Source organism: Leptidea sinapis, chromosome 5 (assembly GCF_905404315.1).
Source record: "Leptidea sinapis chromosome 5, ilLepSina1.1, whole genome shotgun sequence".
Lineage (NCBI taxonomy): Eukaryota > Metazoa > Arthropoda > Insecta > Lepidoptera > Pieridae > Leptidea > Leptidea sinapis.
Window position 1 is genome coordinate 11,857,510 of NC_066269.1, and position 21,869 is coordinate 11,879,378.

General features: G+C 34.1%; 1 protein-coding gene across 1 annotated transcript in view; it reads left to right on the top strand.

Moving 5' to 3' along the window:
- Positions 1 to 757: 757 nt before the first annotated feature.
- Positions 758 to 21,869, top strand: part of LOC126980150 (putative fatty acyl-CoA reductase CG8306) — a 66,191-nt gene continuing 45,079 nt past the window's right edge. The window contains exon 1 of the mRNA XM_050829733.1: positions 758 to 1,007. The gene's annotated coding sequence lies outside the window, so the exon portion shown is untranslated. The remainder of the gene's footprint in view (positions 1,008 to 21,869) is intronic.

Consider the following 21,869-nt stretch of genomic DNA (forward strand, 5'->3'; position numbering starts at 1 on the left):
GAACAGAGCGGGGGTGGGGATGCCGTTTACGCGATGCTCGCAAATACTGTTGCGTGGATGTCAGGGTGACTCCCATTACCCTACTCTACCCTACTTTGAAATTTTCGACCACATCTGCTTGTCCAACATTAAACGTCCTATAAGTCAAAAAGTATGTATGGACATTGGAAATAAAAAGATTAAAAAAAAAAGTTGCAGAGAATAAACTGATCTATAGATGGATTTTATTAATTAATCCAATATTTTAAGAGTTATCATCGGTCGAGATAGAAAAACCAGTTCATTTAAATGGGCCATAAACCAATACCATAAATCGTAAAAGGTAAGTGTTAAAAAAAAGTTTACAGGAAGTAAAAGATGCGAAATAATAATCTCTACAGTAAGTAATGGTATTGACAACTTTTGCCCTAAAGTGCACAGTTTCCGAGATTTAAAAACCTAAAACTTTTTAAAGATGGCTCTTGAAGGTCCCCTTGGATCTATGAGCATTTTGTGATTTTGTGCTCAGTAAATGACTCACGTAAATGCTCTGTAAAGCCTTACAAAAAAAGTGGAACGCTTTTGTTGGGTTTGTCTTGCTAACCGTACTTCCTAGAGGTGTTATTTGAGCCATTCGAATTTCACCGTTGTTTGAATTGCATAGCTAACCAAACGTCACGTTGTACCTACTATGAGGCTTGGGTGTAGGTTGTGAAAGCACCTCAGTCATTGCCTCTTGGCGCGCAAGTAACTTGTGACTGATGACAGATAAGATGCTAAGTTCAAGTTACCAACTTGCGACACATTGTCAGTTGTCACATTGGAAAAGGGCAGGTAGCAACTGAATCTTAGCTTAGACTAGTACTTACCGGTTCCGGTTGCAACTTGCAGTTAAAAACTGCTGATTGCCGTAGATTGTTGTGTGGGTTATATTAATTTTAAGTTCGCTTTAAGATTTTACTGCTGAATTTGTGTTTCATTAATATCTTAAGTGACTAATTACGAAGTGAACCGCGGGGGAAACATTGGTGAGTTTATCAATTTGTCTTATTTAAAGCTTTTTAATGAAAAAAAACTTTACTGTCGCACTTGGTAGGTACTTTAGTGATATTATATTAAACATAACAATATGTAACTTTGTGTTAATAAACAATACCTGGATGTCTAAATATTTTATAGGTTTCTATAAATAAAATATGTACAAACTTAAAGAAGTTTGTGAGATTATATTTAAGTACTTACTATGATTTTATTTGTTTATATTAAATTATTTAATATTGTATACCTACTTGAAAAGTGAAAACGATAAGTAGTTATTTTTCTAACATTATATACTTACTTTTTATTTATTACTTATCCTCAATTTAATACCATTTCAATAGGTATTAAAAAATAAATTTAATTTAATTTTTATGTTCAATTAGCTTGACTATTCTTCGGGTTGGCGTTATAGTGAAATACCTATAACAATAAATAAGTAATTCGTATGTAAGTAGATTAACAACAAACATTAATTATCATTGATATTGTTGTATCGGTAAATTATTACTGAAATGTATATACATATATTATTCCATGAATACAATATATGTAATGGGATATGTATTAAAAAGAGATTGAGTCGAGTGAATCAATAAAAAAGACACATTGTGCCTTTTTTTTTAAATATTTACATAAATAGCAAGAATTATGAGAAAAAATGAGACAAGCAAGATGTTGATTTGATGTTAAGTAATATTATGTCCTGCTCATTACAGAACAACTTAGGATTCTTAATATGCTGAGCAGAAATGTGCAATTGAGATATGATGTGTTAAGTCTCATTAGCCTAGTATAACACTAGCTACAGCACCCTTCAAAGTATTTCAAAATAATTCTTGCATATTATTGTCTAAAAAATGTGTTTGTTGGCAGAAAAACTCTAAAGAATTTTGACATGTTTTTTTATTTATTTATTTATTTATTTATCTATTGCACCAACAGGGTGAACACCAATACAATTCCTTAAGAACTAACACAGATATAACAATGTAAGTGACATCCCAATTATAGGTGCAAATCGATTATTGGATTTCTAATAGTGGAAATGAGTTTCTTGCTCCTTTTTATTATTAAGCTTAACTTTTCCCAAGTGGTGTTACTTAAATAGTAAAATGCAATTACAACTCAGACATTCTTAAGTGTAATTTTCAACCCATAATAAAATATGGTTAATTCAATTTGTATACAACTGCAAGCACATCTAACAACAATGTTATCCAAAGGCAGCAATATATTATATTATTAAGAAATATTTCAAGTGCACCGTGGTTTATTACTAATGATGAAATACATGAACACCTGGGTGTAAACACAATCAAACATGAAATAAGGCGAGCTTCATAAACATATTGAAAATAGACATGCTACCCCAATGCTTTAGTAATACCTCTTTTAGGCATTAGCTCGGCAGAAAACTCTTGATCCGCTATGATGTGCAAACACTTGACTCCAGAGAGTAAGTAAGCAGGATTAGTAGATGCTTCAGTGGGGAAGCACACTCTGCACATCATAACTGGGAATACATCTGATTACAGTCTAAGACTGATTGCAGATACACAAAAAAAAATCAATTTACAAATAGATTTTTTTTACATACATGTAAGAGTTGATGTGTGAGGAGGAAGGCACTGTAGCAGACTATCAACTGTGAAAGTGAGATCTATGTTCTTTTTTTTTCAGACCTAGAGTTAACAGTTTTAAGAACATATTTTTATATTATAAACTACTATAAATAATTCTTTTAAATTACTGAATTTACCATATTATGTTTGGAAAAAGTTGAGCTTGTGAGAACATTAACGGCCACTCTTTTAACCGACTTAAAAAAGGAGGAGGTTCTCAATACGTCGGTATGTTTTTGAAGTCAAACTTCTTTTTCAACGAATGAGAGAAATTTTATAGCAAATCGTCACGACTTTCGGTTACGCGCCTTTTTGTTTTTTAAATCTAAGATGGCCTTCGCGCAAAGTTATGATTTCAAAATTATGGATATCGTATCCGAGGTTCTCGAGGGTGCAGAGAATGAATTTGGGATCATTTTTAAATCCAAGATGGCTGCGGCGCAAAGTTATGATTTCAACTAATTTAGTTCCATGTGGAACATGTAAAAATATATTCTTAAAACTGTTAACTCTAGGTCTGTAAAAAAAGAACATAGATCTCGCTTTCACGGTTGACAGTCTAGTACAGTGCCTACCTCCTTGCAAATCAATTGTAAATTGATTTTAATCATTAAAGATGACACAAATAAAACTGGAATAAAATTTTGTGAACGATTCGGGACTCGAACCCGCGACCTCTCGCGTTCCGTGTGAGCACTCTTTCCTACTGAGCCAACCGTACGAGTGACGTATCGTTGATAAAATCTTGTATGCTTTGTTCAACTCTCAGGTTATGGCTTCGCAAAAGTTAAAGATCACAGTGTCAAATCTGTTGGCAGACCTAATATGTAATCAAATAAAATAAATACTAAAAGATATAGCCAAATGGTTAGTGACCCTGACTACTAAGCTAGAGGTCCCGGGTTCGAATCCCGGTAGGTGCAATCATTTATATGATGAATATGGATGTTTGTTTCCGAGTCATGGATGTTTATATGTATTTATGTATGTTCAAGTAAGTATATTGTATTAAATATATCGTTGTCTTGTACCCATAGTACAGGCTATGCCTAGTTTGGGGCAAGATAATATGTGTAAGAGTGTCTCAATATCATATTAAATATAGTGTAATATATAGTGCGTACATTGTAAACATAGTTTTTGAACTGACTAACTAAGTTACATAAGCACTCGACCACAAACCGTCGAACACAAGTTTTCTCAATCATAAGTTATTGCGGTCATAATTAATACACTGCGAGGAATCCTCCGTATTGGCTATGATTATGGTTGTGATATATTTTGTTGTGTTGGAAAAGGCTGTGTCGGTTATATAATGTGTGGTGCAAATGAAATACTAGTAATATGAAACAAAGGACACTTATCAATGTCAAAAATAAGTATTTTAACTATTTATACTTCGAATAGGTTTCGCTTAATGAAGAGAAATGGCTAGAAACTCAGGAAAAAGTGAGGAATCTTTCGTGAGACATTCACAACTTATTTACTTATACGGCTTTACTCACGATTTATCGGTGTTGGTACCGACTAGTTTCGGACCATTCGGAGGTCCTTCATCAGAGTGAGTATAGTGGGTTTGCGATAACTTCCCGTCTCTTACTTACCGATAAATCGTGAGCTAAGCCGTATTAATAACGGCCGTTCCCAATATACTATCTACAGATACAGATAAATTACTACCTTCTACTGTCAGTAATTAGCTGTCAATAATCTGAAGCTGTCCCAATATACCCGATAAGTCATTCTTATCGCCTTATATTGGGACGCGTTAATTGCAATTTCCATACAAACGTCTTTCGCTGGTAAGCTATACGTCGTCCGATTGACAGACAGCGTGTACGGATAATGTGGGTTACGGTCGATAAGTTTATTGGGACAGAAAAGTCAACGATAGTTACGATTTTTATCTCAGGTAAGAGATAGACTGAATATTGGGAACGGCCGTAAGAAAGAAAAGGACAAACGAGCATACGTACGGGTCTTCTGATTGTAATTATAACCGCGGCCCATACTCTCTAGTAACACCAGAGGAATCACAGGAGCATTGCAGATCTTATAATTGGTTACTTCTTGTACCACGTACAAAATACTTTCGCCAAACGCAGTGGAATCTTCCAGAATATTAGCTTCTCGAATATTTACAATGTTGCTATCTCCGGCGCGGCGGTAGACATTCGACAGTACACTCTATGCCCCAGACATACGTCATATTTTAGTTTAACGTTAGTGTTGTTTACAACTTTGTTGTCGGCATTACGTATTCGGTCGCTTGTATTTTATTTGTTGTTCTCATCTAGCAGAACCTGTTATGGAGTTTGTTAGACATAAATAATAAACGCACTGCGGGTTTAAGGAATTTGTACCTACGGTTTTTTTTTATTTGAATATTGAATATTTTGACAAACTATTGACCGATTAAAGCTTACATAAAATCTACGTTTAGGCTTTGTTTCACAATATACAAGTAAAGTTACGAAAAGGCTACTTCCTACTCTAGATGAGTCGAGTAAAGACATATTTTTTTTTATGACAGTAAGGGGGACGAGACGAGCAGGACGTTCAGGATTCTTGAGGAACCCAAAAATTCTGAGCGACGCTACAATTATTGCGCTAGTCACCTTGAGACATACGATGTTAAGTCTCATTTGCTCAGTAATTTCATTAACTAAGGCGCCCTTCAGAAAGAAACACAATAATGCTTCACGGCAAAAATAGGCACCGTTGTGGTAATAGTAGCGTTTCACAATGTATAAATTGTATTATCTACCAGATAAGTGCCATTTAATTTGTAGGATGGATCTAGTAGGAAATTACTTAGTTATCTGCCGGGTACTGGATAGCCTGACAGAGTGACAACGACAAAATAATGTCAATTTTTATAATGGTAGGGTAGCCCAAGAGGCTAAATAGGGATTTACTCGAGCGACGTGGGCACCTATTGGATAATGAAGGTTAGATACTAAAAAAATTTAACAAAGAAAACAACCGACTTCAAAAACACTCTTCCAAAACAATAGATATAATATGCACTGAAAAGTATAAAAATAATTGCGTCTTTTATACAATTTAATCAATTAATCTAAATTATTTTTATTAGTTTTATACAACATTCAATTATTATATTCACGGACTAGTAAAAAAATAAGGACTTCGTGTCACCTTACATAACAGTGTAGCACCAAAACAAGCCGATGAACGTGTAAATATATAGCCCCACGCACACACTTACACTACTACAGGCCGATAGGCGGCCATTATGAGAATTGTCATCGTCTGTGACAGATCAGTTTGCGTCTCAATAAAACAAATGCCATATATGATTATTTAAGGGAGAAAAAATTGTGTAACTAGTATCCCCCGTAACCGCACACACACTAGCATAACGGTGCTTCACTTGCTAATATCACGGCGCGGAGTCCTTCTTTTTTTACTCGTCCGTGTATTATATTATCATGTTTCTTACTATATCTAATCTTAACTATATTCTGGTTCAGCACAGACCACCTAAATTGTATTAAGTAGACTTACCAATTTTGTTACTATGATTTAAAAGATGGGCTGGGAGTTTCTTAGCATTTCTTCTCCCCATGTTAAAACCCCTTTAAGGTTTTATGTAGCTTCCTAACGTTTACAAAGTGTTGTTGCAATATGCCGTGTTATTGTCACGCCCTATGGTAAACAAATATATATTTCTATTCTTTTCATACATTCAATAAAGAAAATTTCTACATAAGGGTTTTTATATTGTTACTACCTGACCCGACAGACGTTGTTCTGTGCATAATAAATTATTTACTGTTTTTTTATGTATTTGTCAGTATCTATCTCTTTTTTTATTTTATTTATCTCATAACACCAAGAATTATTCTGCAAAATATGCTCCCTCACAATGACGTTTTATATTATTACTAGCAGACCCTACAGACGTTGCTCTGTACATAGTAATAAACAAAATATTGTTTTTATGAATTTGTCAATAATTTTTCATAACATCAAGAATTTTTTCCTAACGTATGCTCCTATTGTTGTTATAATGAAAATGTTTCACAGCAGAACTGTCAAACCGTGCGTCAATTACTTCTCTCACAGAAAATATGTCCATACAAAATGAATATTGGAAATAAAAATAATTATGGGTCTCAAATCGAAATAAAAAGTATCATATCTCTCAAGTTGGACCAAACTGCACTGCATGAAGTAATCCGCATTAAAAGCCGTTCATTAGTTTAGGAGTCCATCGCGGACAAACAACGTGACAAGTAATTTATATATATTAAGATGTATAGAACGTCATTGCTCCCTTTTGTTAACTACATTGAAATTGTTTCACAGCAGAGCTGTCAAACCATGAGTCAATAAATTCTCTCATAGAAAATATGTCCATACAAATATTGGAAATAAAAATAATTATGGGCCCCAAATCGAAATAAAAACTATCCTATCTCTCAAGTTGGACTACACTGCACTCCATGAAATAATCCCCATTAAAGTCCTTTAATTAGTTTAGGAGTCCATCGTGTCACGTAATTTATATATATTAAGATTTATGGCAGGCAACTTAATTTTTTTTATACTGAACTACATTAAATTTAGAAAACTTCGTGAAACATAATTTATAAGTAAGTAAAAATATTAACTTACTTATAAATTATTATTTCATTTCCGCTTGCGAATAATAAACGCTATAAATTTACATTTTGTATCAATTACAGTAAGGTTCTTAATAACAGTTGAGTTAATCGTAACAGTTAAATGCGAGGGTTCGAATGTATAAATATTTTACGTCTGTTTCAACGTTCCTGATTAATATTATGTTCTCCTTAATTACATCCAGGCATAATAAATGTGGGTAAATTAAAGTTATACACTTTAATTTATTTATTTTAATATTTTATTATTTAAATTCTTTAAATCATTCTAGATGACCGTTGATGATTCTAAATGTACCTTGAACTGGCAACTTATAATGAAATAATAGATGAACAATAATAGATTTAAAAATGGAACGCTCTGAGAACGAGTAATTATTTACGTATTATCTTATCTTTAAGTATTACGAATTATCAAAATCGGTTTACCCAGTCGAAAGTTTTGAGGTAACAAACATAAAAAAACATACCGACGAATTGAGAGCCTCCTGTTTTAACCGACTTCAAAAAAGGAGGAGGTTCTCATTTTGTCGGTATGTTTTTTTTTTGTGTTAGTTACCTTTCGACTTGGTGAACCGATTTTGATAATTATTATTTTTTAAATCTGGTGCTCCCCGTATAGTCCCATTGTAATTTGGTACAGATCTGATAATGGAATCCATGAGAAAACCATAAAAGTCTTTAATTTGCCATACATACAAAGTGGATGATAATTTACGAATAACTCAATATCGCGCCAACCGATTTCGTTGATTCTTTTTTTATTGGAGAGGATATACTTCAAATATAGTTTGGTGAGAGTTTGGTTAGGTTCTGATTATTGAAGTCGGTTAAATAGAAATAAAGTTTATATGATATATTTAAATAACCTTTCCCTGTTGCGGGGCGTGTCATTAATTTAAGTTCCTGTATCCCCGAGCTGGGGCAGAGGTCATCCACATTTATAATTGTTTGACATTTTTATAGTCTAAAATCTAAACATATTCATAATTCATTTACGTTGCGAACGAAAGTTTGAATACGACAGCTGTTTGTTCGTAATTTTATTCTTTACTTTTGATTTTCGTTTGTGTGGATCTAGTTGCTAATTTGCTTGAAATGGCTTCAGGACGTCAGTTTTTTTTTAATATTTCCATTTCGTCAAACGGAACTATTGAGTGCGAGGTTGTCAAACTGACCTGCTTAAAAGTCATCTAGTAAATAAACATACTTAGCTGTGAAAGTGCTTGTGAAACGCTATCTGCTTTATTCGGAACTTATAAGTAGCCATTAAGTTATCTATCTAGCCTATGACAATTTGCTATCTGTAGGCACGGACTAGTAAAAAAATAAGGACTCCGTGTCACCTTCCATAACAGTGTAGCACCAAAACAAGCCGATTAACGTGTAAATACATGGCCCTACGCACACACTTACACTACTACAGGCCGATAGGCGGCCATTATAAGAATTGTCATCGTCTGTGACAGATCAGTTTGCGTCTCAATAAAATATTTTAAAAATGCCGTCGTGCGTTGTGAAAAAGTGTTAAAACGATACTTTATAAGTATTTGTGGCCTTATAATATGATTATTTAAGGGAGAAAAAATTGTGTAACTAGTATCCCCCGTAACCGCACACACACTAGCATAACGGTGCTTTACTTGCTAATATCACGGCGAAAGTCCTTCTTTTTTTACTCGTCCGTGTTTGTAGGTATATTGTGAAACAGCCCCTTAGCCTTTTTTGTAAAACGACTGGCAAAGTCACTTCAAATAGCACTTTTTTTATGCATTCTATTTGCTAAAATTAATTTAAAAAAAACATCCTCGTTTGAATCGTTAGTAATAATAATAATACGTAAAGTAAAAAAAACATGATACTTATTCGAAAAATGAATAATAATAATAATAGTTTATTTCATTTTTTACACTCACTGCAAATAACTTAAATTACTAACCCCCTTATTCATAATGGTCCGCTAACTTTAGACAGCCGCTTAGGAGTGTTTTTTCTCATTCTGACTTAGGTCAATAGAAGAAGACAGAGTGAGAATTAGCAATGATTTAAGTTAGCAGACTATTATGAATAAGGGGGTAAATGTACAATGTTTATTACATACTAATAATTATCTTAATCTTTCTATCGTTAATTGTAATAATAATAACATTGAAAAGGGGTTTGGAGTGATATTAAAAGGGGTGGACCTCTGATCCCGAAACTAGTTTAAGCTGTATCTTCGGGGTCAGTGATTCCTCGACAAATGACAATTAATCTATAAATACATATAGATAAAATTGGAGTGTATTTATGTAATATTGAAATAACCGTTTTTTACTACATATATATGAATATATATATACGGTACATACACTAAAATAACAGATTTAAAATTTTTGTCTGTCTGTCTGTCTGTAAGTTTCGGCTAATCTCTGAAATGGCTGGACAAATTTTGACGGGACTTTTATTGGCAGGTAGCTGATGTAATAAGGAGTAACTCAGGCTCCGTTTATTATTAAATTATTCTTTCAAAAAAAAAACTTTTATTTTAGAAAAATATAGTAATATTGCCATGTACAAGAAATGGTCAACTCTAAAAATAATTTATATGGCAAAGAAACAACGTTTGCCGGGTCAGCTAGTAATAAATAAAAATTAAATGTGTATGTATGTATGTGTGGTGTGTATGTGTTTTTGTTTGGCTTTAGAGGACACGATATTCAAATTTGTTCTTATGACAGTTTGAACTTTCTCTCTTCTGATTGGTCGTTCGTCTTTGTTGATTTGTATTTTTAAACTTTCAATATAATGTCTATAGATTTACAAGTAGGTAGGTGCTCATAGTGATCTTTTCTTATAGCTTATTATATATACACTTAACAATCCTTCCCTTGTCTCTGAACTAAAAATAAAACCCCCGAGGAACAAATCATATTTGGCCCCTTTTTAATACTATATGTATATACTATTATATTATTATATATATATATATATATATATATATATATATATATAATATATTATATATATATATATAATATAATATATATATGTATATATATATATATATATATTATATATATATATATATATATATATACTAATGACTATTCTCACCCAGTAGTTCAAGAAACGTTAAAAGTCTTAAGTTATATTAATAAGTATACTATATTTCAAGTTAAACTGCAAAAATGTGTAAGTTCTTTACCTACCTAGTAAGTAGTACATAGTTGTAACTAGTAAGTAAGTAATACCTTTAATTGGTTTGAGCAGTAAGTAATTTGAAAAACGTTAAATAACTATTTAATAGCTATTTGTGGAGGCTTTTAATTAGCCCCTATGTAAACAAGTCAACAACAATGAAAGAATAAAATAAAATATTTCTATAAATACAGTCGAACAGCCTTGTGTACATTAAAAGTTACAACATCTACAATTTGCGGTTAAATCTAACGAGTGATTGCGATTTACGTTTCTTAAATAAACATATTATTATTGTGTGGTCATCTCATAGGTATAAAATACATTTTATTTTGTGTATTTTGTTGATAAACCGTATGTTAATGTAAGTTAAACAACATTAATATAGCGTCATAATGAAACACTTAACATTATCCCCCTTATTCATAATGGTCCGCTAACTTTAAACAGCCGCTTAGGAGTGTTTTTTCTCATTCCGACTAAGGTTAATAGAAGAAGACAGAGTGAGAATTAGCAATGCTTTAAGTTAGAAGACTATTATGAATAAGGGGGCTTATGTCTGAAAGCGACGAGCGGAGTTGCGATACCGCTCGGAATATTAGGTTCAATCAATTATAATCCTGAGCAGCACTGTATTGTAATATGCAGGGTGTATCACTTAGGTTCACCAGTGGGAGGCTTCTTTGCACATAATGCTGGCTAGATTATGGGTACCACAACGGCGCCTATTTCTGCCGTGAAGCAGTAATGTTTGAGCATTGTTTTGTTTCGGTCTGAAGGGCGCCGTAGCTAGTGAAATTATTGGGCAAATGAGACTTAACATCTATGTATCAAGGTGACGAGCGCAATTGAAGTGCCGCTCAGTAATTTTGGGTTTTTCAAGAATCCTGAGCGGCACTGCATAGTCATCGGCAGAGCGTATCAATAATAAATAAATATTGACACACTTTTACACAAATTATCTTGCCCCAAACTAGGCATAGTCTGTACTATGGGTTCAAGACAACAATATATTTAATACAATATACTTACTTAAACATACATAAATACTTATAAACATCAATGACTCGGAAACAAACATTACCGGTATTCGAACACAGGTACACCTCTAGCTCAGTAATTAGGCAGGGTCACTAACCACTGGGCTATAGGGGTCGTCTCGTATCAATTACCATCAGCTGAACGTCCTGCTCGTCTCGTCCCTTATTTTCATAAAAAATAAATAAAAAAAGGGTACCACTAGATTCTCATTTCGTCACTTTTCTCATAAAAGGTTGTCCGTAAGTGTTCTGCGGTCCCACAGTCCCTGTATGACGTGGCCGCAGTCCGTCGCTTGCGCAACGTGTTACGTGTAGAGTACAAATAAGGATGTATAGGTCGCTCTTTATTTGCGTTTATTTGGCAGTAACGCGCCGCTTACACTACGCGTGAAATCTTATATCTTTAAACGAGCAATTCTTGTATATATATATATATACATATATACGTATATATATATATACGTTTCCGAGATTCAGATTATATATATATAATCTGAATCTCGGAAACGGCTCCAACGATTTTCATAAAATTAAGTATGCAGGGGATTTCGGGGGTGATAAATCGATCTAGCTGGGTTTCAATTTAAAAAAAATGATTTTATCCATGTTTGAATGAGAAACAGCTACAATAACATTAGAATACAAAGGTAAATTTCGCCACTATATACAAGACTATTATAGCTCAGGTGGGACATTGGGTGATCCGGAAAGCAGAAGACCCCGGTTCGAATCCAGATGTCCTATTAGTTTTTTTTTTGTTCAAGTTTTGTACATTCTTAAAAATCCGAGCAAGGCTCGGTCGTCCGGATATTGATTTATAAAACTAGGGATGTTGCGGATCGCTCACTATTTATTATAATAATAATAATAATAATAAGTGTTATTGACACACTTTTACACAAATTATCTTGTCCCAAACTAGGCATAGCCTGTACTATGGGTACAAGACATAAACCTAAACCACATATAGGCATGAATACCACCATTCGATGCGAAATTAATCCTAGATGGTTTATGGCTACTTATTTTTCGTTCCAACGTACCTCTTTTTAACTCCTGTTTTTCTTTTATGAACATTTTCCAAAGGAAAATAATAAAAATATCAATGTGATTATAATATGCATTTGTAATTAGAAACACTTTCTTAAACATTATACAAGATGCTCTGTAGTAACAGTTTGTTTGGAGATCAAAATGAAATAATAATACGCATTAAATATTTTAAATGAGTTATCATTTAGAAGACCAACAACAATCCTACTGAACAACTGCCAAACAACTGAAATGTCTTTTAAGGTATCAACAATAATGGACAACGTATTAGAAAAAATAGAAAAATACAATACAAATTTGTATAATTTAGTAATCAGTAATATATTGTTTACGTAATACTGTTCAAAGGCTAATAAATGTTATAATTAATATTTAATTGCGTAGCCTTTATAATATGTTAATGACAGCTTTGCAACGACGTGGCGTTAATTCCAGCAATGTCAGACATTTTTCGATTGGGATTGAGTTCCATGCTTCGACAATAGCTTCGTATGTGCAGTTAGTTTTGACTGGAGTTGTGTTTATTTGAGATTTTCTTTTTAACAACATTTAAACACAGATTTTAAATAGGGTTTAAATTCGGAATATTTGCAGGCCAGACGGGAATACGCTGTTTCCTAATAAAATATGTGACTCTATTGGCCGTGTGTTTAGGGTCATTAACATGTTGAAAGATCCAGGTTACAGGATTAATATTAATTGGATTTACATATTTTTCACAAATATTGCAGGATGATTTTATCCTTCCATGATTTATATGAAGTGTGAATATATATATCTATATATATAAGCTGACCCGACAGACGTTGTTCTGTACATAATAAATAATCAACTGTTTTATAAGAATTTGCCAATAATATTTCAAAACATCAAGAATTATTTCGTTAAAAATGCTCCCTGTCGTTATAATGAAATTGTTTCACAGCGGAACTGTCAAACCGTGCGCCACTAAATTCTCTCATAGAAAATATGTCTATATAAAACAAATATTGAAAATAAAAATAATTATGGGTCCCAAATCGAAATAAAAAGTATCCTATCTCTCAAGTTAGTCCAACTTGAGAGATAGGAAGTAAGTACCATTAAAATCCATTCATTAGTTTAGGAGTCCATCGCGGACAAACAACGTGTCACGTAATTTATATTACTTATATATATATATATATATATATTGAAACACATATATATATATATATATATATATATATATTAAAACAAGGTAACTAGTTAAAATCCGTTCACAGTTGAACAAAATTTTGTTAAGGTATAAAAAAGCAATAAACATGCAATTAAAATTCGAAGCCTGCTTTAGTTAGAAAATAGTGCAAATCTGCCTTTATACCGGTGAAAGGTTTGAGTTTATTTTCTCTGCTTCGGTTAACTGACTATTTGTGAGTTTCCCTTTCAAGTGAAACTCACTGTCTGATCGGATGACTGGGCAAAAAGTTTTTGAATTAGAGATAAATGAAAAATACCACTGATTTCATTCATATATATAATATAATATTATATACTAGCTGACCCGACAGACGTTGTTCTGTATATAATAAATAAAATAATGTTTTTATATGAATTTGTCAATAATATATCATAACATCAAAAATTACTTCGTAAAATTTGCACCCTGCTGTCGTAATGAAATTGTTTCACAGCAGAACTGTCAAACCGTGCGTCAATAAATTCTCTCGTAGAAATTATGTATGGACACATCAAAGGAAAAACAAATTTGTTGTTTTTATTTAATTTAGCAGCATTTTCCTATTTATTCACCTTTTAAACCTTCTCTGGACTTCCACAAATAATTCAAGAGCTAAATTTGCCAAATCGGTCCAACCGTTCTCGAGTCTCAGCGAGACTAACGAACAGCAATTCATTTATATATATAAAGATTATATATTAAAAAGAGCGCATATTGCAAGACTCGAAAGCTTCCTAATTGGGACGCATTTTGACAGTAACGTTTGAACACAAACTATGACATTGACAGACACTGGCTGCTTTCTTATTTAGGGATCCGTACTCGTAGGGTAACCAGCTTGAATTGTATTGCTATGGCTCCGATGTCGATCCGTTCGTCCCGTCCTCAATAGTTCGACGGCTAAAACCAAAATGGTGATTCGGAAATTACAAATGTTTATATCTTAATACATTAAATTACATGACACGTCGTTTGTCCGCGATGGACTCCTAAACTAATGAACGGATTTTAATGGGGATTACTTCATGGAGTGCAGTTTAGTACAACTTGAGAGATAGGATAGTTTATATTTCGATTTGGGACCCATAATTATTTTTATTTTCAATATTTGTTTTGTATGGACATATTTTCTATGAGCGAATTTAGTGACGCACGGTTTGACAGTTCTGCTGTGAAACAATTTCATTATAACAACTGGGAGCATTTTTTACGAAATAAATCTTGATGTTTTGAAATATTATTGGCAAATTCCTATAAAATAGTATCTACAGAACAACGTCTGTCGGGTCAGCTAGTACTGTATATAATAGTAGTTTGTGTGACTGTACATCTATACTAATACTAATAATATATAAAGCTGCAGTGTTTGTTTGTTTGAACGCGCTAATCTCTGGTACTACTGGTCCGATTTGAATGATTCTTTCAGTGTTGGGTAGTTATTAGTATTCTTTCATTTATCGAGGAAGGCTATAGGCTATGTTTTTTTTTTTCAAAATTAGGGATCCGTAATAAAATTGCTATTTTGTAACACAAGGTGTAAAATCGAAAACCTATTTTTGCGTGCGCTGCAAAAACTATTGACAATAGAACAAAATGATGTACAGGCTATAATATAGGCAATATTTTATTACTTATAAAACTATCGCGTGAATTATACTTTATATGGCAAAACAACGTTTGCCGGGTCAGCTAGTAATGAATAGCTAGGCGTGCATTGATTTTCCTGTGCGGTAGGCACTGTAGATCTAACTACTAATAATTACACGTATATTTTAAAATTTATTATATTTATGAGTTAATAACGATATCAATCCCATACTTTTTCTAAAAAAATTGCATGAAACGCAGCTTGCATTGAATCTACTACTATCTACGACACTAGTTCCGTTGGCTTTTAGCGCAAGGAAATCTTACTGATTCGGTCATCTTTAAAAGTTTGGTTATAATGATGGAACTAAATTTAATTTAATAAGGCTAGGGTTATTCATTTATATTGTTAAGAATGTAGGCAGTGCATAATTGCCTATATGTTATGCACGCCCCTGTGAAGAGCATTAACCCTGGGGACCGATCCAACAGCCTTGAGGAATCGAGCGGAGCTAGGTTACCTCTCTCGTACAAGATCGTCATTGTTTTAATTCGGAATTAAAAGCATTTTTAATTTATTACAAAGATAATACAATTTTCTTTAAAAAATTAACAAAACTATGTCATGTTAAATAGTATTGGTGTACAATTAATAAATTTTCGTACAATTTTTATGTAGATTGAATGATTAGCATGGCTCCAACTGTAAAAGTTAATATTTTTGTGATTTTATTCGCACTGTCTATAAAAAAAAAGAAATGTAATGAAAATATGATTTCTCTTCTCATATACTATAGATTTTATATTATTTTTTTGTAAAGAAACCGACTTCAAAAACAATAGATATAATGCGTATTTTTATACAATCTAATTAATAATTCTAATTCTAATTATGATTATTGTTATTTTTGGAGTCTGTGTAATCCAAGATAGGTTTGTAACTACAATGGAACTGGCGCGTTCCGTGCGAGCGCTCTTTCCACTGAGCTAACCGTTCGAGTGACGTATCGTTGATAAATCTTGTATGTAAGAAAATCTTGGTGGGGGCCTACTGTCATTACATCTTCCGGTACGTGGTCGTCATTCGAGGACTTTACTGCCCGAACGGAAATCTGTCCGTCGAGCTAGATGCCCTGCCCACTGCTACTTCAGTTTCGCAGCCATCTGGGCAATGTCGGTTCGGTAACTTTAGTTCTCCTACGGATCTCGTCATTTCTGATTCGATCTCGCAGGGAAACTCCGAGCGACAATGAGCTTCCTCATAAGGCCGATAGCCGACTGGCAAAACACACTGGTTAACAACACCCATCTGCAGACACTGTAGTATTTTTTGTATTGCGAATATAATATAGGTTATAAGTATATCTCTAAGTCAATAAATAATAGTTTAAAAAAAATTAAAAAACAAGCTTTTTATAGAAAACCGAACTAAAAAATAGAAAATAAATATTTTATTGACAGATATGAGTAGTAGAGTGATTATCATTCTGATAATATCTTAAAAAGCACCACACGCTTTTTTTAAAATAAATAAAAAATATTTTATATTTTTTTAGTTCGGATTTCTATAAAAAGCGTGTTTTTTAAACTATTATTTTTTTATCAAATTAGTGTAATGTTATCGGTCCTCGATAAATCTTCAAAGTTTGAACAAAATCTAGCCGTTTTAAGTGGGTCAAAATCGCGCCCAAAGAAGTCGGTTACAAACATACAAACATACAGGTGAAGCTAATAAAAAGCGTATAAAAAATATTGGTTCCGGGTAAGTTATCACCAACATATCATATTCTTATGATTTAGGTAAGTGTTACAATCATTTATATTTAAATTAATATCGTGCATAAATAAAATTTGAAAACAAAATTTGTTATTAGACTTTCAAGAGCGACATCTCAAGTCAATTTCCTAATTTGCAAATACTGGGCTTGAGCAGGTTATCAACTGTAAAGTAGATCCTGTAGATGAAGCAACAACCTGAGAGTTGAACAAAGCATACATGATTTTATGACGATACGTCACTCGAACGGTTAACTCAGTTGGAAGAGCACTCGCACGGAACGCGAGAGGTCGTGGGTTTGAGTCCCACATTGTTCATAAAATTTTATTTGCGTATTAATCCTAGAAGTGAGGGTTATCACTCTGAAAACATAGCAAATTGTTAATATCGTGATAAAGTAATTAAATCAAATTATTCAAATGATGTTCTCAAATTCAGGTTTATGCGATTTTGTTGTGATTTGCATATGGGTGAGAGTACTGACCGCTTGAAAATTTATGACAACAACATCGGTCAGAGGTGCTTACTCAAACCAACTCATAATAATTGATTGTTATTTAAAACTTTCAAAAGATCGTTTAAAGATATAAAAACTTTAATTTGTTGGCACGTAAAGTTCACTGCAGGTCATCGTACAGATGAACTGTGACATTTGGTTTGGTGAGAGTTACATTAAGAAGCACAGAAAGTTGAAACAAATAACATTTTACTTATTTTTTTTTTGTGTAAGGATTATCTGACTCCCACTATTACGCTTTCGCATACTATGTACCATAATATTAAAATATTAATATATATTACTAGCTGACCCAGCAAACGTTGTATTGCCATATATAGTAATAAGAAAAAATCAATAATTAAATTATTAAAGTTTCTTTTTACCTCCTGAGAAAGTAAGAAAGATATAAATATTCTAATTACTTATTCATTTTAAACTATTCTTTCAATTTGATTTCTGAACGACGGGGGACACATCAAAGGAAAAACAAAGTTGTTGTTTTTATTTAATTCCGAGCATTTTTTCATATTTATTTACCTTTTAAACCTTCCCTGGGCTTCCACAAATAATTCAAGACCAAAATTAGCCAAATCGGACCAGCCGTTCTTGAGTTTTAGCGAGACTAACGAACAGTAATTCATTTTTATATATATAGATAGATTAACCTTAGTATGGGGTTCGTATCACTGACCTGTATAAATACCACTAGACAGGCTGTTCCATATGTTTTGTGTGCTTATTGGAAGCGCCACTCGCGAGCGTCCTGAGAACTAATTTTGACGTATAATACAAATGGCTGCGGAAGAACGGACAATACTCCGACGTATTTTTGTATTTTAAATTAATTTCGTTCGTTTTCCGTGTTATTTATTTATACTTCAAGAATCAACGTTATAAAGTACACAATTTTTTTTTTGTAAATAGTTTCCCAACTTCTATTGATGTTTGCTGAGGTTGTCATCACTAGTTTTAGTACTGCAGACTCTCGCAACACGGCGAACAGCGCCAAAATGGCGAAGCAAACAGGCACAAAAGCACTTAGACAACCGCTAGTCCAGTAGTATACAGGCTGTCCCAAAGGTATGTCCCATGAAGGGAAAGTACCTTAAATATCGAAGATTGTATAACATATCTTTCACGTATCCCCAAAAGAAGAAATCTAATGGTGTAAGGTCCGGGGATCTGGCCGGCCATCTAATCGGTTCATTCGTACCAATCCAAGTAGGAAAACATTCATTTTACGTTGTTCCTTTCTTTTAAAATACTATGTTTCTTAAGAAGAGTTATTAGTTTTTGGCCATTCTTTCGATTAGCATTATAAAAGTAGGTGTGTTTTTTTTACATTTCAGTCGGTTCGATTCCCAGACGAGGCAAGTAATTTTTAGAAAATCTTTGAATGCAGAAGTACTAACTTTTAAAAATAACATAAAGTCTTCTTTCAGTAAAATAGCCTATCTTCGATATTTAAGGTACTTTCCCTACATGTCCTATAACTTTGGGACAACCTGTATAGTAGAGGTCATTGGTTCGTATACTAAGTTTATGGTTTATAGTCCTATCGGTTCTGGCAGGTGATATTAAGTAAATCATAGATTCATCCACATTAATTTATTATTATTTGTCTCGCCTCTTAATATACATAATAACAGCAATACAAATGAAGAAATTATATTATTCAATTTTTGTTTACGTTATTTTTTACAATGCCAAACATCAATTAGAATGTCAGATCGATGACAGATGGAAGAGATGTGTCACCTGATTCCTTCCGCCGAATTTCACCTTCGCACGACACGCCACAAGTTAGGATATCATCCTCACCATCTGGATGTGGTCCTCCACAGTGCGGTTTTCAAGGAGCATTCTTCCACGTAATATAAAGCTGTGGAATGAACTTCCTTGTGCGGTGCTTTTGGGATTTGACAAGGCCGGTAACGCTCCTGTGATTCCTCTGGTGTTGCAAGAGCATGTGAGCGGCAGTGATTACTTAACACCAGTTGACCCGTACGTACGTCTGTCCTACTTTTCCATAAAAAAAAACAAGATGATGGATTACTAATAATAAGAAAAACCTCGTTTTATATTAAAATAGAATGAATTATAGTTAAACAACTTATGGCTGACCTCTTGTCGTAATACTCCATTATATAATTATATTTAATTACATAGATGAGAAAACTTCTAGAAACATAATTCAAAGGTAATTAATTGTTTTATAGCAGAGACTATGCAGTTCGAAAATACAAAAAAAAAACACAACTTAAATAGAAGTTACACTACCGTACCTACCTTTAATTCTCCAAAACTACCACTTCCTAAAGTTTAAGTCCTATCTTAGTCGAAAGCTGATATAAAATGTACACCGTTAATGTTAAAGGTAATGCATAAGTTTGGACAGGAGACAACTAAGAGCCCTCATGGGGTTCCTCTCAGGCCACTGCAACCTGACGGGCACCTAGCCAGAATGGGTCTCAGGAATCAAACCTGTGCAGATTCTGTCTTGAAGCCGCTGAAGACCCCATACACATCCTTCTGGAAGGCGAGGCCATTGCCAGAATTAGGCTGGGATGTCTTAAAACACCTTCACTCAAAACAGAGACCGTGCTCTGCTAGTCCCTATGTGAATCCTACGCTTCTTAAAAGGAATAGGTCTTGAGAATACAATTTAAATCCCGGCACACGTTTCGTAGTCAGTAGCCTCGATTTTTACACAGCTCGTTGTTTTTTTTAGACATAGGAAGTCGAGGATAGGCGCGCTAGCTCAAGCAGGGGGTACAATAGATCCTAGGATTTAAGTACATCAAAATCCCCTACTCATAATAATAATAATAATGTAGAATGTTGCCGGCTTTTAAGTTGAGAGTCTTGACGGTTAGGGTCCTTAAAGTCCTATCAGTTCGGGATAACAGTAGCTGGTTGTTGATTCCAATTCCTCTGCGGGGCAAGAAAGAGAGAACCCAAAGATTCAAGCCGATCAGAGATGACTTGATATTCAATGATTCGAGTCGCTCTTCATTGTATGCGGTTAAATGGAAGAATCTGGTACTAAGGAGCGCACCAGAGGTGAGAACAGTACTTCATGAGAGGCCGAATTTGCGCCTTATATAGTTGTAGGCGGTGGCTTATAGTAAAATACTGTCTCGCCCTACAGAGTACATCAAGCATTTTAGAGGCCATTTTAGCCTTCCTCCAAGTGACCGAAAGCGAACTGAAATTCGCATATATTGACGCCTTGACCAGAATCAATGGTGAAAAGCAAAATATTATACTAACAAGATATGATTTGACTTTAGTTATTTGGCATTTTTAGGGTTCCGTAGCCAAATGACTAAAAACGGAACACTTATAGATTCATCATGTCTATCTGTCCGTCCGTATGTCACACCCACTTTTTCCGAAACTATAAGAACTATACTGTTGAAACTTGGTAAGTAAATGTATTCTGTGAACCGCATTATGATTTTCACACAAAAGTTGAAAAAAGAAATAGAAAAAAAAATATTAAATTTTGGGGGTCCATACTTAGAACTGAACTTTTTTTTTTTAAACTCAAAAAATTGTTTTCATCAAACCCATACGTCTGTTACTGTGAATAGGTCTTTTTTTTATGGAGTAGGAGGGCAAACGAGCGTACGGGTCACCTGGTGTTAAGTGATCACCGCCGCCCACACTCTCCTGCAACACGAAGCTCATTCCAGCTTCGTGTTACGAGGAAGAAAGCCCCTTAGAAACCGCACTGTGGAGGACCGCCACACATCCAGATGGTGGGGATGATATCGTAACTTGTGGCGTGTCGTGCGAAGGTGAAATTCGGCGGCAGGAATCAGGTTGAACAGCTCTTCGGAACACTCCCCGTGATGAATGCGGTAGAAGACACAAAATGAAGCGACGTCCCTACGCAACGCTAAGTGATCCAGCCGTTCACAGAGTACTGGGTCCCCGACAATTCGAGCTGCTCTGCGTTGCACGCGGTCAAATGTATCGAGCTGATACTGGGGTGCGCCAGACCAGAGATGACAGCAATACTCCATGTGAGGCCGGACCTGCGCTTTGTAGAGCGCAAGAATGTGGGCCGGATTGAAGTATTGCCGTGCTCTATTTATGACGCCCAGTTTCTTCGAAGCCAGTTTGGCTTTGCCCTCCAGATGGCCACGGAATTGGCAAACGCTCGAGATTTCGAGACCCAGTATTCCGATACTAGGCGAGGCTTTAAGGGAAGTGTTCTCAAAGAGCGGTGATACAGT